At 49.3% G+C, this 7,633-nt stretch overlaps 1 pseudogene; it reads left to right on the top strand.

The window, feature by feature from the left end:
* The first annotated feature begins 1,205 nt into the window (after window positions 1-1,205).
* LOC148220368 (olfactory receptor 14J1-like) lies at window positions 1,206-2,761 on the top strand (annotated as a pseudogene).
* Window positions 2,762-7,633: the final 4,872 nt, after the last annotated feature.

The following is a 7,633-nucleotide window of genomic DNA, read 5'->3' as shown; positions in this document are numbered from 1 at the left end:
TGCAGGGGTCTCCTAAAGCTCATCCATGAAAGCACTGACATGACTGTAAGGATGGTTCTGCTGCTATTTCTGGTTTGGCGAGGATGTGCTGCAGAGCAGGGCTGCCCTGGGCACGGTCAGAGGGACAGGGCAGGACGGCTCCTGCTGCCAGGGACGGCTGCACGGGCTGAAGCTGGGGCTGCAGCCAGGGCTGCCCAGGGCTGTCCTGCAGAGCAGCTTCTGCAGCCCTCAGGGCTCTTCGCCAGCCCAGGGCATGTGCCACCTGCCAGGGACAGCTCTCAGCCTTCCTGGCAGCTCCCCATGGACTGTGGGGAGAAGTTGGAGGTGGAAGGAGCCCCCCCCATCAGGGCAGATTGCTCCTGCTGTGGAGATGGTGCTGCATGGCCAGGGTTGCTCTCAGCTTTCTCCTCAAGGGAAGGCAAAGGGGCTGTCAGGTGTGTCTGTGTCACTGACACTCCTGCACTGTCCCACTGGGCATCGACAGATGTGCCTCACATCTCCCTCACAAAGTGCCTCCTCACCCTCCTCTGCCTACAGACAGCAGCAGCAGCACCTTGGCTTGCAGGAGCTCAGTTTGTCTGAGCTGCCCTTAAGGCCCTGCTGGAAGGGAGATGGCCCTGGGCAGTGCCCTGTGCTGGGAGGGGTGTGCAGGACAGAGCTGAGCCCCCAGGGCTGGGCTGGGCTCTGGCAGCACTGGCAGGGACAAGGCTTGGATAGAGAGAAACAGCTCCCAGTAGGCCCAACTCCAGGCAGCAGAGAGCAAGAACAACCCTTGGTGTCTCTCTCTCTGTCCATGTGCAAAAAAATTAAAAAGACTTTGGAGAAAAGTATTTTGAAATTGGAGCCTTCGAAGTCCACTTAGTTTTTCAAGAATGTTTTAAATGCCATCACAGTGAAATAGAGGGAGGGGAAATGAGCAAAGGGCACCAGTGTGGGACCAGCAGGACTGACTGCACTGGGGAACAGGGAGCCCTGTTTTCCCTTTTGGCTCCCCAGTGTTTCAGGCTGAGAGCAATGCTGAAGATGAGGCAGTAAATCAGCAGCAACAGATACCCAAACTGAGAAATGTTTAGCCAAGTTGCCCCAACAAGAAGAGCAATATATTGAGGGGATTCCTAAGAAAATAGCATAGGATTGAGTCCAAGGAGTTGGTCACAGCTTTACAATGACTCTTTTCAACAGTCCACCATGTCCAGAATGAAGAAATGTCCAACAGCAGCTCCATCAGCCACTTCTTTGTGCTGCCTTTGGCAGACACGCGGCAGCTGCAGCTCCTGCACTTCTGCCTCTTCCTGGCCATCTCCCTGGCTGCCCTCCTGGCCAACGGCCTCATCATCAGTGCCGTAGCCTGCGGCCACCACCTGCACACCCCCATGTTCTTCTTCCTGCTCAACCTGGCCCTCAGCGACCTGGGCTCCATCTGCACCACTGTCCCCAAAGCCATACACAATTCCCTCTGGGACACGAGAAACATCTCCTACACAGTATGTGCTTCTCAGATGTTTTTCTTTCTATTCTTCATTTCTTCCGAGTTTTCCCTCCTGATCATCATGTGTTACGACTGCTATGTTTCCATCTGCAAACCCCTGCACTACGGGACCCTCCTGGGCAGCAGAGCTTGTGCCCACATGGCAGCAGCTGCCTGGGCCAGTGACTTTCTCAATGCTTTGCTGCACACAGCCAATACATTTTCCCTGCCCCTGTGCCAGGGTAATGCCCTGGGCCAGTTCTTCTGTGAAATCCCACAGATCCTCAAACTCTCCCGTTCACTCTCCTACCTTAGGGATGTTTGGCTTATCATGATTAGTGTCTTTTTAGCTTTTGGTTGTTTTGTGTTCATTGTTTTCTCCTACGTACAGATCTTCAGGGCTGTGTTGAGGATCCCCTCTGAGCAGGTGTGTTGGTTTGAAAGTAAAACTAGTGCGAGACTCCAAGTCAGTAATACAATTTAATAGGAGAAATGAGAAAAAATAAAATACATGCAACAATATAAATGAAAAACCACCGACAAAGTCAGAAATACAACCTGACACCCTGTCAGTCAGGGTGTTGGTAGCAGTCCATATAAATGGTGGCTGCAGTGCTCCTGGATGACAGATGTGATTCAGTTGAAGCAGTGCTCCTGTAGAAGGTGCAGTTTTCCTCCGAAGATCCAGCGATGATGTGGAAATGGCCCAACTTCCCTCTGGGATCCAGTGGAAAGGGCTGCCTTCACGTCCCAAACCCCAGTTTTTTTATCTAGGTAGGAAAGGCGTGTCTCCTCCCCCTGGCTGGAGCATCTCCCAATGGGATGATGTAATCTTATCAGTCACACAATAGGACTTAATGGCCCATTAACAGAATATATCTTCTGGAGGAAGGATGGGTTGTGAAAAGATAACGATGATAATTCCCCTGATTTTATCAGATGGCACATCAGCAGAGGATATCTCCCACAGAGATAAGGATCACCACCCCTCCCACATTTTAACAGATGGTGATAGAATACACATTTTTGCATTGTACCCCAGGACATCAGGGACGGCACAAAGCCTTTTCCACCTCCCTCGCTCACCTGGCTGTGGTCTTTCTGTTTATCAGCACTGGCATATTTGCTATCTTGAAGCCCCCCTCTATCTCCTCCCCAGCATTGGATCTCTCTTTGTCAGCGATGTACACGTTGGTGCCTCCAGCCCTGAACCCGCTCATCTAGAGCCTGAGAAACCAAGAGCTCAAGGATGCCATGAGTAAAGGGTTGACTGGATTTTTTCTGAAGCAATAAACTGTGCCTTTCTTCAGCAGAGCACTCAGAATGGAAGTAACTATAATCTGTTTTTCTCCTCTTCGTAATTTTTTGCTCCTCTTATACTATTTTTCTACTGTTATAATGTATTTCACAAATTAATTTCACCACTCATAATATTTGTGTATCAATATTTACCTTTCCTTTATAGCACAAGGACTTTTTAAAAGTTTATTCTCTGTACATTTTTTAAATGAAGTACTCTGGTCTGTGGGGAGAAATCAGAGCTGCCTCCCTTCTGAACCACCCTGAGGACCTGGACAGGGCTGTGCTGTGTTCTGGGCACTGACCAGGAATTGAGGGATGTGGAAAAGGCTTTTGGTGTTAAGGATGTTGAGAAGGCTGGGCAGTGTCACTGTGAGACCTCTCTCAAACACCTTGGAAAGGACAGAGCCATCCCAGAGGGTCCTGGGCACTTGGGAAGACATGGAACCAGTCTGCAAACAGGGCAGGGAGGGGCACTGGGACAGTCACAGACTGGTCAGGCTCAGCAGGGAAGGGCAGGTGGCAAATCCTCCTGCAGCCGTTCCAGGCACTGGCAGCACAAGGCAGGGATTGCAGAACCCCCGTGGGAGGGAAAAGAAGGGGATGTTGTGAGCCCAGACTTTAGCCAGGCCTGGGACATGGTCTGCTGTGCTCTCCTCAGAGCCAGATTGGAGAGAGCTGGGCTGCAGGAGAGGAACATGGGGTGGGTGGGAATTTGGCTGAACAATGAGGGTCAAATATCATCCATGGCACAGAGTGCTCTTGGCAGCCACTCCCTGGTGACATCCCTCAGTGACCAGCCCTTGACCACCAGTGTGGAACATTTCTGTTATCTCTACAATGGCATGAAATGCACTTTCAATTCCTTTGTGGATGCTGCCAAGTTGTAGGGAGTTGGTGACTGAACTCATCCAGTTAATGGTGACTGCAAAATGTAATTTGGCAAAATGAGTTGGGTAAATTTCTCTTGCCACAAAAAAAGGTAGAACTTATGTATCAGAAAAAAGGCAGTTCAATATGAAAAAATCAAACCCAACCAAAAAAAACCAAGAAAGCAAGACCCACCCACAACAACACAAAAACCCTACAAACAAACCAACCACAAAAAAGCAAAGGCCATAAACAGAAGAAAAGCAAATCCACAGGAAATCTCCTAGCAGCAGAAAATATTTAACCACGTTGTGGCAGGAGAGGATTCTGTGTGTGTAGGTGCTGTTTTAATAAAAAATATCTTAAAAAAAAATCAATCCCCTACGCCCCTTGCCCCTCTCTTCTCCCAGCTTATTGCTGATAGTGGTATAACATCGAATGGAACATCCCTTGGGTCAGTCCAGCCCAGCTGTCCCATCCCTGTTCCCTCAGGAACACTTGCCCATCCCAAGCCCATGGATTGGAGGGGCTTGCAGACATGCCTCATGGTGGGTGAGCACTGTGACAAGACCAGGAGAACAGACCAACATTTACTCTTATCAAGGACAAGGAGAACAGAACAGCACAGCCTTGGAAATACAGATAAAGGATGTAAGTCCAGCATGCAGAAGTCACACAAAATGCAAGGAGGATGACAGCTCAGCTCTGCAAGGCTGACAAAGCAGAAATTATGCAAAAGAAGGAAATTGCCATCATTCAAAAGCAGGGATCGAGGAACAGCCACCTAAAACATTGGATGTCAAAGACAGACTTCAAGGAACCACATAAGGATTTTTGATAAGGGGTGCAATTATGTGAAATAAAGTAAAAGGAAATGGGGATAACTCATGAATAGATAATCAGTGTGTGTGATAAAAACTCTGTTTATTCAATGCTCAGTGCACTTGAATGGATGAAGGATCCCCTGAGTGACCACCATGCTGTAATAAATAATACCTGTTTTCAGATACTCAAAACTGTGTTCAAAAGTTTCTATCCTGTGGATTTCAGCATCAGTGCTGTCCTTGTCTCCATTATGGCCCTTGCACAGTTTCCCAATGGCCCCTTGGTTCCATGAGGCCCTGCTGTATAACAATGCACCCTTGGTTCCATTGGGGTCTGTACTGCCACAATGCTCTCCTTGGTTCCACAAGGCCTTGGTGTGTCACAACAGCCCGTTGGTTCCATGAACTGCGACAGTGTCACCATGGTGTCTTGGATCTGCAGTATCACAATGGACAATTGGTTACAAGCAGCCCTGCAGCGTCACAATGAATATTTGGTTCCATGGGGCCCCACAGTGTCACCATGGCCCCTTGGTTCCACGAGGCCTCGCTAGATAACAATGGCCCCTCAGTTCCATGAGGTTTTGGACTGTCACAATGCTCTCCTTGGGTCCGCAGTGTGAAAATGGCTGCTAGGTTCCATAAGGTTCCTCAGTGTCACAGTGGTCTCCTTGATTCCATGAGGCTCTGCAGTGTCACAATGTCCCAACGTTTCCATGAGCTTCTGTCCTGTCAACCATGTCCTTTGTTCAAATGAGACCCTGCACTGTCACACTGGACCGTTGGTTCCATGAGGCTCCATAGCCTAACATGGTCTTGATTCCAAGAGGTTCTGCTGTGTCACACTGGACCCTTGGTTCCATGAGGTTCCGTGGTACCGCCATGGTCTCCCTGGATCCGCAGTATCACTATGGGCCACTGGTTCCATGTGGCCCTGCTGTGTTACAGTGGCTCCTTGGTTCCATGAAGCCCTACTGTATAACAATGGAATCTTGGTTCCCTGAGGTTCTGTACTGTCAGAATGGTCTTCTTGGTTCTGGACTGTAACAATGGACTCTTGGTTCCACGAGGTTCCATGATGTCGCAATGATCTCCTTGGTTCCACGAGGCCGTGGAGTGTCACAATGGACCCTTGGTTCCATGAGGTTCCATAGTGTCACCATGATCTCCTGGGATCCACATTGTCACAATGGACAATTGGTTCCATGGGACCCTGCTTTGTCACAATAAACCCTTAGTTCCATGAGCTTCCATAGTGTCACAATGGTCTCCTTGTTTTTGCAGTGCCATAATGGACCTTTGGTTCCACAAGGTTCCTAAATGTCACTGGTCTCCTTGGTTCCATGTGGCCCTGCTGTGTCACCACAGCCCCTTGGTTCCATGAGTTTCTGTGCTGTCAACAATAGTTCCTTTGTTCCAATGAGGCGCCGCTGTGTCACACTGGACCCTGGGTTCCATGAAGTTCTTCATTGTCACAATGGCCCCTTGGATCCATCAGGTCCCGCAGTGTCACTGTGGTATCCTTGGATCTGCATTGTTGTAATGGACAATGCAGCCCCAATGTGTCAAAATGGCCCCTTGGATCCATGAGGCCCTGCTTTTTCACAATGGACCCTTGTTTCCATAGGTTTTGTAGTGTAACAATGGAGTCCTTGGTTCTATGAGTTACCCTGCTTTTAGCAGTGGTTTCCCTGGTTCCTTGGTCCCTGCAGTGTCTCAAAGCACCTTTGGTTCCATGAGGATCTGGGGTATCACAATGGCTCCTTGGTTCCACGAGGCCCCACTGTGTCACACTGGTGTCACTCTGTACCAGGAGGCCCTGCAGAGTCATGATGGACCCTTGGTTCTATGAGGATCCATAAAATCTCAACAGTTGCCATGGTTACAGGAGTTTCCATAGTGTCACAATGGTCTCCATGGGTGCATTATTAGGCCCTGCTTTGACACAATGGTCCCCTTGATTCCATCGAGGTCCTGCTGTGCCACAAAGGACCCTTGGATCCATGAGGCCCTGCTTTGTCAGAATGGATTGATTTCTCCATTAAGTTCCTTAGTGTCAAAATGGTCTCCTTGGTTCTATGAGGCACCACTGTCTCACACTGGACCTGTGGTTCCAGGAGGTTCCATAGTGTCACCATGGTCTCCTTCAATCAGCAGTGTAACAAGGGATCATTGGTTCCATGTGACATTGCTGTGTCACCATGGTCTGCTGGGTTCCATGATTCCCCTCAGTGTCACAATGGCGCCTCGTTTCTGTGAGGCTCTGAACTGTCACAATTGTCTCCTTAGTTCCATGAGCCCCCACTGTGTCACAGGGGTTTCCTTGGTTCCATGAGGAACACAAACGTTTTGCATAAACATTGAACAACACCTGCTTAACACACCTGGGAACATCTGTCTGCATTCAAAAGAGGGGTTCAAGGTGAGAATGGCACCAGCAGCTTCCATCTGCAACAGAGACCCAGGGAAAGGACAGCTGAAGACCCCGAGAATTCTGCTTCCAGAGATCAATTGACAGAGTGGTCACACTGTCCCTCACAGAAAGGTGAAATCATTCCAGGCAGCCTGGACTGAGCATGTGGTTCCTGAGTGGGGTTTATTTTTTAGGAAATCTGCTCAGGCTTTTCCATTCTGTCCTCACAAACAGGAAAACTTCTCCTGAGCCTGTGTGCAGGCAAAGCCCTGAGGAGAGCAGGTGGGACATGGTGCAATGGTCTGGGACACCCAGCTGCAGAGCTCAGGGGACAATGTTCTGATGCAGGGCACAGGGATGTCAGTCCCAGGTGGGCGATGTCAGACATGGTGAGGCTGGGGGTGAGGAGCAGGTTGTCCAAACAGGGTCAGCCCACAAGGGGCTCATTCTTCTTTGTGCCCAGACTTCCTAAGGAGACATTCAGCATCAAGATCACTTGGGAAATGCTTCAATCAGCTCTACTCTGAACTGTAATTTAAAACAAAATACTTACTTGATTAAAGAAAAAAAGTGATGAGGCTCACTTTGAAATCTTCCTCCTTAACAAAACTCCAAACTGACTCAAATGAGCTGAACAAGCCCTGAAGTAAGACAAAGAGCTCCTGGAGGCTTTCTGTATTTTAATCAGCTGCACAGTGGATTTGGGGCTGAGTCCAGGACCCTCAGGCACTGAGAGAAGCTTGAAGAAGCTGCTCCAGG

This window comes from Sturnus vulgaris, chromosome W, assembly GCF_052056855.1.
Source record: "Sturnus vulgaris isolate bStuVul1 chromosome W, bStuVul1.hap1, whole genome shotgun sequence".
NCBI lineage: Eukaryota > Metazoa > Chordata > Aves > Passeriformes > Sturnidae > Sturnus > Sturnus vulgaris.
This window is presented reverse-complemented; position numbering and strand designations above follow the sequence as displayed.